At 39.7% G+C, this 7,602-nt stretch overlaps 1 pseudogene; it reads right to left on the reverse strand.

Moving 5' to 3' along the window:
- Positions 1 to 1,145: 1,145 nt before the first annotated feature.
- Positions 1,146 to 1,243, reverse strand: LOC115288799 (annotated as a pseudogene).
- Between the last annotated feature and the right edge of the window lie 6,359 nt (positions 1,244 to 7,602).

A 7,602-nucleotide genomic window follows, 5' to 3' on the forward strand; every position in this document is an offset into this window, starting at 1 on the left:
GTCACAGACATGGGTCTCCATTTTCACATGGGGAAGAAAGGAAGTTCTGAGGAAGGGGGAGATGTTTTCATGTCTGTAGGTTTTTCTCTGCCTGCCAGCAGAATCTTCCATGCCGTGGGTCATACTCTATGGACCTTCTCCTTCCTCCCACTCCATTTTCCACTCACTTCTTTTAACTATACGAAATCTAGATAAGATGAAAACCAAGGCCAAACTCCAGGGGGAGAAAATACTTTTTTCTGAAGAACATTCTATCAAGAAGACTAGGGATGCATTGAGAATGGAGGAGGAGAGGGTGAGATGATTTGGTCCATTCATATTAGTGAGAGCAGGGAATTCATAATAAAGACAACTATACACATATATGCTACTTGAATTAGGAATTCCCACACCTCTCAGTAAATATTTAAGGTAGATAGTAGACTCTTCATTGCAGAGCTAAGGAAGCTGCAGCTCATAGTGAGTGAGTAAAAATTACCATAAAGATTAGATCGCCAAAGCCTCTGTTCTTTGTACAATGTCACTTTATTACTCTGAGGCCTTCTGCAGTGCAAGGTACCAGAGCCATGAACCCATTCCTTCCAGACGAATTAGCGTTGCCCATGCAGTCAAATCCAGGGCAATGACCATGATATGCTTTATGCTGGAGATACCTTTGGTAGTAAACCAAAAATAAACCCAATAGAAAGGGAGAATAGCATGGCCATCTCTATCAGTAGGAATTATTTCCAGTTCTATGCAACAACAACAATACAACAACAGCAGCTTAGCTACATAGTTTATTTTTCATAAATCACTACAAATCCAGAAATTGGCAAGCTGAGGTTGGTATGAAGGCTCCGTAATGTTATCAGGGACTCAGCGTGTAAGCAGTTGTTTGTCTCCTCTGTGCCATCGTTAGTACGAGACCATTATCTTCATGCTCATAAGATGGCTGCTGCCCCACTTGACATCACAACTGTATTCCAGGCTGAAGGAAGAGGAATGAGCAAGCTGAGCTTCTCTCTCTGTCTCTCTGTCTCTCTTTCTGTCTCTTTTTGTGGAAAAATCACAATTTCAATATTGGATCCCACATGTTTTACTTTGACTCATATAGTTTCCTTGGAATTAACCAATGGAGTGTCCAATGACCTCTAGGAAGTGTGGAAAATATGGAATGCTTCAGAGATATGCATGTCATCCTTGTGCAAGGGCTATGCCAATCTCATTTCATTTCTAGTATATGTGTTGCCAAAGCAAGCACAAGCTTGTCTCTTTCACTGATAAACATAACTTTTCAGGAAGCCCTAACCAAAACAATATACTTATACTGGCCAGCCTCGTGCCATATGGCCACCCCATAGAGGCAGAGACATCTGTGGAAGTGAGTCATTTTAACCAGGCCTAATGCTGTCCTTACTAAAATGGGGGTTCTGTTAGTAATGAATGGAGAATGGTTATTGGATAGACAGCTAGCAATGGTCATCTTATGTGATAGAGATTTCCTAGTGACTTCATCAAGAATACACACCAATGTAGAAAAAGACATCCTTTGTATCAGGGAAAAACATTAAGTACATATTCTGGCACACAGCTGAACACCAGCTTGGACGTTACTCATTTTCTTGCTATTTCTTGAATCTTCAGCTTCCATTTTCAGGAGTTCTCTATTTAATCCTTCTAAGTGGAGTGCTTATTAGCTGCCTTCTTGGCATTTAACTATTGGCTTGCATTTTGGTGTCTACCCCAGTATGATGGTGGCAGAGTTCACCGCTCAAGCAGCTGAGTTTTGCAGAATCTGTGTTGTAGAGCAGTTAAGAGCAAAGGATTCACACAGAACTGAGTTACATTTAATCTTCACTTCCTATAATCTATGTGACTCTATGTAAGTTTCTTAACTTCTCTAAGCCTTGGTTTCCTCATCAGATAAGTTAGAACAATAAAAACCCCTTCTTTAGGGGTGCCTGGGTGGCTTAGTCCATTAAGCATCTGACTTCAGCTCATGTCATGATCTCACAGTTCGTGGGTTTGAGCCCCACATCGGGCTCTGTGCTGACAGCTCAGAGCCTGGAGCCTGCTTCATATTCTGTGTCTCCCTCTCTCTCTGCCCTTCCCCTGCTTGTGCATTCTCTCTCTCAAAAATAAATAAATATTTTTAAAAATTTTTTAAAAACCCACCTTCTTCAGAGGGATTCTATAAGGAGGAAACAAGTCAATACACATAAAACTCCTAGTGGAATATCTGGCCTGTGGGCAGTATTTGACCAGTATTAACTATTATTACTATTTTTATTAGTCAAGTTGTCCTGGATTCAGATTATGAATCTGCCATTTTCTTGGGCAAGTTACTAAAAGCCTTTGATCCTCAGTTTCATCATGTGGAAAATGATTACGGGTAATGTTAGAGATGGTAAGTATGTAAATTACCTGTTAAACTGCTAAATAGTAGGAATGCTAAACACTGTTAGTTGCCTGTCAATATCCATTTCCTATTGCTTTCTTCCTTCCTCTTGGGACTTCACTTTATTCCCTTTCCTAACTCCCTTGCAGCTAGAGGATGACAAAGTTCTGGCCTATGTAATATAAATGGATTTCCCTGGAGAGAGCTTTCTTTCTTGAATAAAAAGGTAAAACCTTATTTTGTAAAAGCTCTTTGTTCTCTCTCCTCCCTCATTGCATGCCTGGAGATGCTGCAGCCATATTGAAAATGTGGGGACCAGGACCACAAACTAATGAGGATAGAGCAGGAAGATAGACTTTGGGTCATTTATTGCATCATTGAGGCCTTGCACCAGCTTTAGATTGCCCAACTCCAGGTATATTATACAAGGAGAAAAAAACTTAGTGGTGTAAGACAATATTTCTTGAGTTTTATTTTATACGCAGTCAAACAATCAATGGGAACTTAGGTTTTTACCATGTGGAAACCATATTAACAATCATTACCACCACCACCATCATCATTATTATCATTGCCTCTATCAATGACATGGCCCCAGGATATCTAATCTGTGTTCTGTTTTTATGAGCAGAGCAAAGGGTTTGATCATGGCCCTATGGAAGAAACTTAGTCTAAAGGAAGTATTGATCAAGACTCCAGGGAACTGAAGAACTTGGAGGGAACTGGAGAAATCCTTTTTTTTTTTTAAATTTTAGAGGTTGACAGTAATTTTTATTAGCACAAATGTGTCTATGTTTTATACAAATCTGTCATTAACCAACTAAACTTATCATAAATATAATAATTATCTTTTTACTTGGGTCCATTTTACATCATGTTTCATTCACAGGTTAGGAAAACAATCCTTCACATAGGAACTGACATATCAAAGGAACTGAGAAGCTTCTTACTGGCCAGTGTCCATTTTTGGCACTTGTCACAAAAGTAGGACAGCTGCTCCTCCATCCAAGACACATCTCCTTTGTCACTGTTGAGGGAGTCCCCACTCTGATCATGAGATAAGTCCACAGACACCTGGACCTCCAGTTCAATGATCAGGAGAGTCTCTCCCTCCCCTTCCCCACTCCCCCGCTCCAGCCCTTCTTTGGCTTCATCACCGTGCCGGCTTATCAAACTACTCAGGTGGATGATACTATCCGTTCCTTCCTCTCACAGGCTCCCAAGTGCTTTTCATGAACAATCCTAAGCTCTGGACACCGGCTTCAAGGGGATTCTACCAGGATCAGACAGACAGACAGACAGACAGACGCTCTTCAGAAGAGGATCTGCCCACTTCTTTACTGAGATAGAACGGACTTCTAAAGCAATAATTTTGAATATATGATCCACTGTCTTTGTCTTTGGTCAGGTTTGAAAGGGCAGTGATCAAAAAAAGGTTGAACACCTCACAAAGCAATTCTCCATCCACACCCACGCACCCACACTTGATACTGTCCCATCAATATGTGACACCCATTTCAAGTCATTTTTTTAAGATCCTTTTGCCAATAGCATCTCTCTTTCTGCTCAAGTTGCTCAGTCAAAATAACTTGTTCCCCCAAGAGATGAATGTTTTCGTTTTCCAATTCTGCCCCTCAATGTCTCTGATCACAAATCTCTGCCAGTTCTGCCACTGCTTCAGAGGCACACTGGCCATAGTGACCACCATCAGCACCACCAACAGGCCCAGCACCACCTTTGAGCTCCAAGACATCCCTGCACCCACTGCTGTGGCCTCCCACTACCCGTCTGGGGCCTCAGGGACACAGTTGAATGCAACTCAGAGGCTGCCAGAACTGGAAAAATCTTTACTGCTTCTGGGACTTGGGGCAAGGACTAGGCAATTGTCAGATCAACCCATAGAGTCCGAGGGGACAGCTAACCCAGGAGAGCTCTGTGTGTGCACTGAATCCCACTGAATCCCTCTGAGTCTATCACCTAGAGATCTAGGAGTTTATTACCCACTAACTGCCTACAGGCTCCTGGGTAAAATTACAAATATCTGGGATGGAGGTAAAGAGAAATCAATGCTGGGTGAAGGGTAATATTGCAAAAGTTGTTTTGTGGATAATGGTAATCACCAATAATGAGAAATGAATGAGCAGTAACTACCTTCCACACAACCTCCTTACCAGTTTATATTGAAAGTAAACCTCTGACCAAATTTGGCCACAAATAAAGATGCATTTATTAAGAAGCAGGCACAAACAGCTTATATAACATATAAGTTAGTAGTCTGATATAGTAGATATCAGGCCACAAGTAGTCTGAGGACTGAGTCAATGGCTAGGCAAATTTTTGCTAGAAAGCACCTCTAGAGGCTAGTTAGAAGACTAGTTGATTAGAAGACTGGTTGATGACCTCTAGGAAGTGAATTTTTGGTTATGGCAAATGACCACCCTTACAGTGTAGCTTAATCTAACTGGTATATATATATATATATATATATATATATATATATATATATATATATACACACACACATACATACATATACATATATATGTGTGTGTGTGTATACTATAAAGTGTGGTAGGGAGTTTAAATTACAGACCCCCCTATTAAGTAACCCATGTAATTAAGAAATACCAAATTAGAACTAGATCTTGTATCCTCTGACTCCCAAATTTGAGAGATTTTTACCACTACAGTATCCCAACCTGTCAATAATCCTACAAACAGTCCAAACTCATTGCCTTAAGAGGTAACCTTCTCAGGGGCACCTGGCTAGCTCAGTTGGTTAAGTGTCCGGCTCTTAATTTCAGCTCAGATCAATGAGATGGAGCCTGCTTGGGACTCTCTGCCCCTCCCCCACTCATTCTCTCTCTCTCTCTCTCTCTCTCTCTCTCTCTCTCTCTCTCCCCCTTTATCCTCCCCCCAAAATGAATAAACATTAAAAAAAGAAGGTAACTTTCTCTAAATCAGCCTATTAATATCAAAAGATTTCCCACTTAAAGTGAAAATAACAAATTTAGTTGCTGATACTTATCCTGGGGTAACATGTAAATGGGTATGGCAAGATTAAGAAACAGAGCATCAAATTATTAAAGTTTGGATTTATAATATAGTCAAGTGTAAAATAATAAATAGCTGGTTGTTAGAAAATTAAGAGAAAACATGATAAATGTTGAATGAGAACTTCAAAGCAAACCTCATTTGCTAAAATCTCTTCTCTATTTTGACCCTTCAATGTCTGTATTTTGCACAGCCTACTCTGGTTTTATAACTATTTATGTTCATCTTTTTAATAATTTATTTTGTTATTAGTAAGTATCCGCTTCATGTCTTCGGATCTATTTTTATACAGGAAAATTGTTTATGGAAAAACAAAGAGTTTGCACATGTGATCACTGGTTTGTAGTGGTATTTCTTAGACTTTCAAAAAAGTTAGGGCAGATGTTGCTATGGAAACTCGGTGGTCATCTGAGGAAATAAAGAGGGTCTACACTTGCAATTCCTGTGCTTCTTCGGAAGGCGTGGCTCACTGCTCCACTCACACAGAGGAGAAGCCCTATGATTCCTACACTTGCTTTATGACTTTATGTAAATGTGTTTATTGTTTTTTGGAGGCTCTTCTGAAGGAAAACTCTTCTCAACTGTGTTCTTTTGTTTATTCAATTGTTGTAGAGGTGAAGACTAGAGATTGCCAACACAACAGATTGAGAAGCTCTTGTTTTATGGGAGAGTGTGGTTTAGTAAGAAAGAACATTGATTGAAGCCAGAATTATGATGAAATTGTTAGATGTCCTGAGGGAGTGATGAGGGATGAGTAGAATTAATTTCCACCTAGAGATATGGGTACTGTTTTCCCCCTGAAACAATGGTATATTGATAATTCACATTTTATCTTTGAAACAAAGATAGTTTTTTAATCTCCTTCTTAGAAATGACAACATAAAAGCTCTTATAAAAGGCTTAGATGCTAAATGTTAAGTCAGTTCTTAATGATAATCTACTGAAGTCTTTATTGCTTGATCTTCTGGGAATTAAAAAACACTGGGCCTTCCTTGAAACTCTTCACTGGGAATAGCATATGGTTCCTATATTCTGGGCAATTAAACTTCCTGGAAAGGAGGAGGCTGGGAAATTGTAGAACATGAGTCTGATAGATTAGATTAAACAAAATAACAAAAACAAAAACAACTGATATGTAAATGGGTTAAATAGTTAAGTGGTGATCCATCTGAGTATTAGCCCTCCCTCTATTAAACCTGGTATCAAAGGATGAATGCCATGATAAGGATTTCAAAAGCACCCTCAGCTTGAAACAGCTTTGGAAAAACCAAGCTGGTTTAACTGATATAATTATTGTGGATTCACTGAAGTCTGAACAGCAAAGTATTTAAAGCACTGTCAGGAAACATTAAATCTCCCTTCTGAGACTAGGATTGAAAACAGGTAGGACAGCTCATTTTTTACATTAAAGCAGGATTGGACCTGATTAGTATTTGAAATATTTCTTTCCCAATTTTGGGCAGCATTAGATTTCGGCTAGTGAAATATAAATGAACATCAATTGTACATGACAACTGCTGATCCAAACCACTTAAAATTCCCCAAATGTCCTTTTCTCTCTTAGACTGGCTGCCAGAGTCTCATCGTCAAAGCCAGCAGAGCCGACCAAAGGCAGCTCTGTGGTGGAGGCCCTGCCCGGGCTGTGAAGGGTTAGAAAGATAGCTGTTTGTTTTGTGTGGACATGAATCACCATCAGCGCCATTACAACATTTTAAGCTAGGTCACACGACTCCAAGTCACTCTGCATTTTGCTAGGAGGCCAGGGAGCTCAGAGACTTGTTGCTTTTCGTTTCAGTGGAAATCAAATCCACTTCGTCACATGACCTCCTCCTGCTTTATTCAGGACGTGACCAAAGAGTTTAAGAGAAGCGTGCAAACCCAAGTGTTAAAGCCACAATAAAACAGATTTTGCATCATAAATATTGTTGCTCATGATTTGGAAACTGGAGGAAGATAAAGATATTAAATATCCTTCAATTGTCCTTGGAGGGAAGTTTAATCAGAGTTAGTCCTTGGCCATCATAATGGGATCATTGAAGCAACTTTACAGGCCAAAATAAATAGTTCATTATACACAAACTAATTCAAGAGATAAGGTTGATTTGGCTCTTTGGAATCGAGGTCCTTATCTTTCCATTAGTCTGGTTTAAAAATATGGTAACCAGGTT

The sequence above is a fragment of the Suricata suricatta genome, chromosome 3 (assembly GCF_006229205.1).
Source record: "Suricata suricatta isolate VVHF042 chromosome 3, meerkat_22Aug2017_6uvM2_HiC, whole genome shotgun sequence".
In the NCBI taxonomy this organism is placed as follows: domain Eukaryota; kingdom Metazoa; phylum Chordata; class Mammalia; order Carnivora; family Herpestidae; genus Suricata; species Suricata suricatta.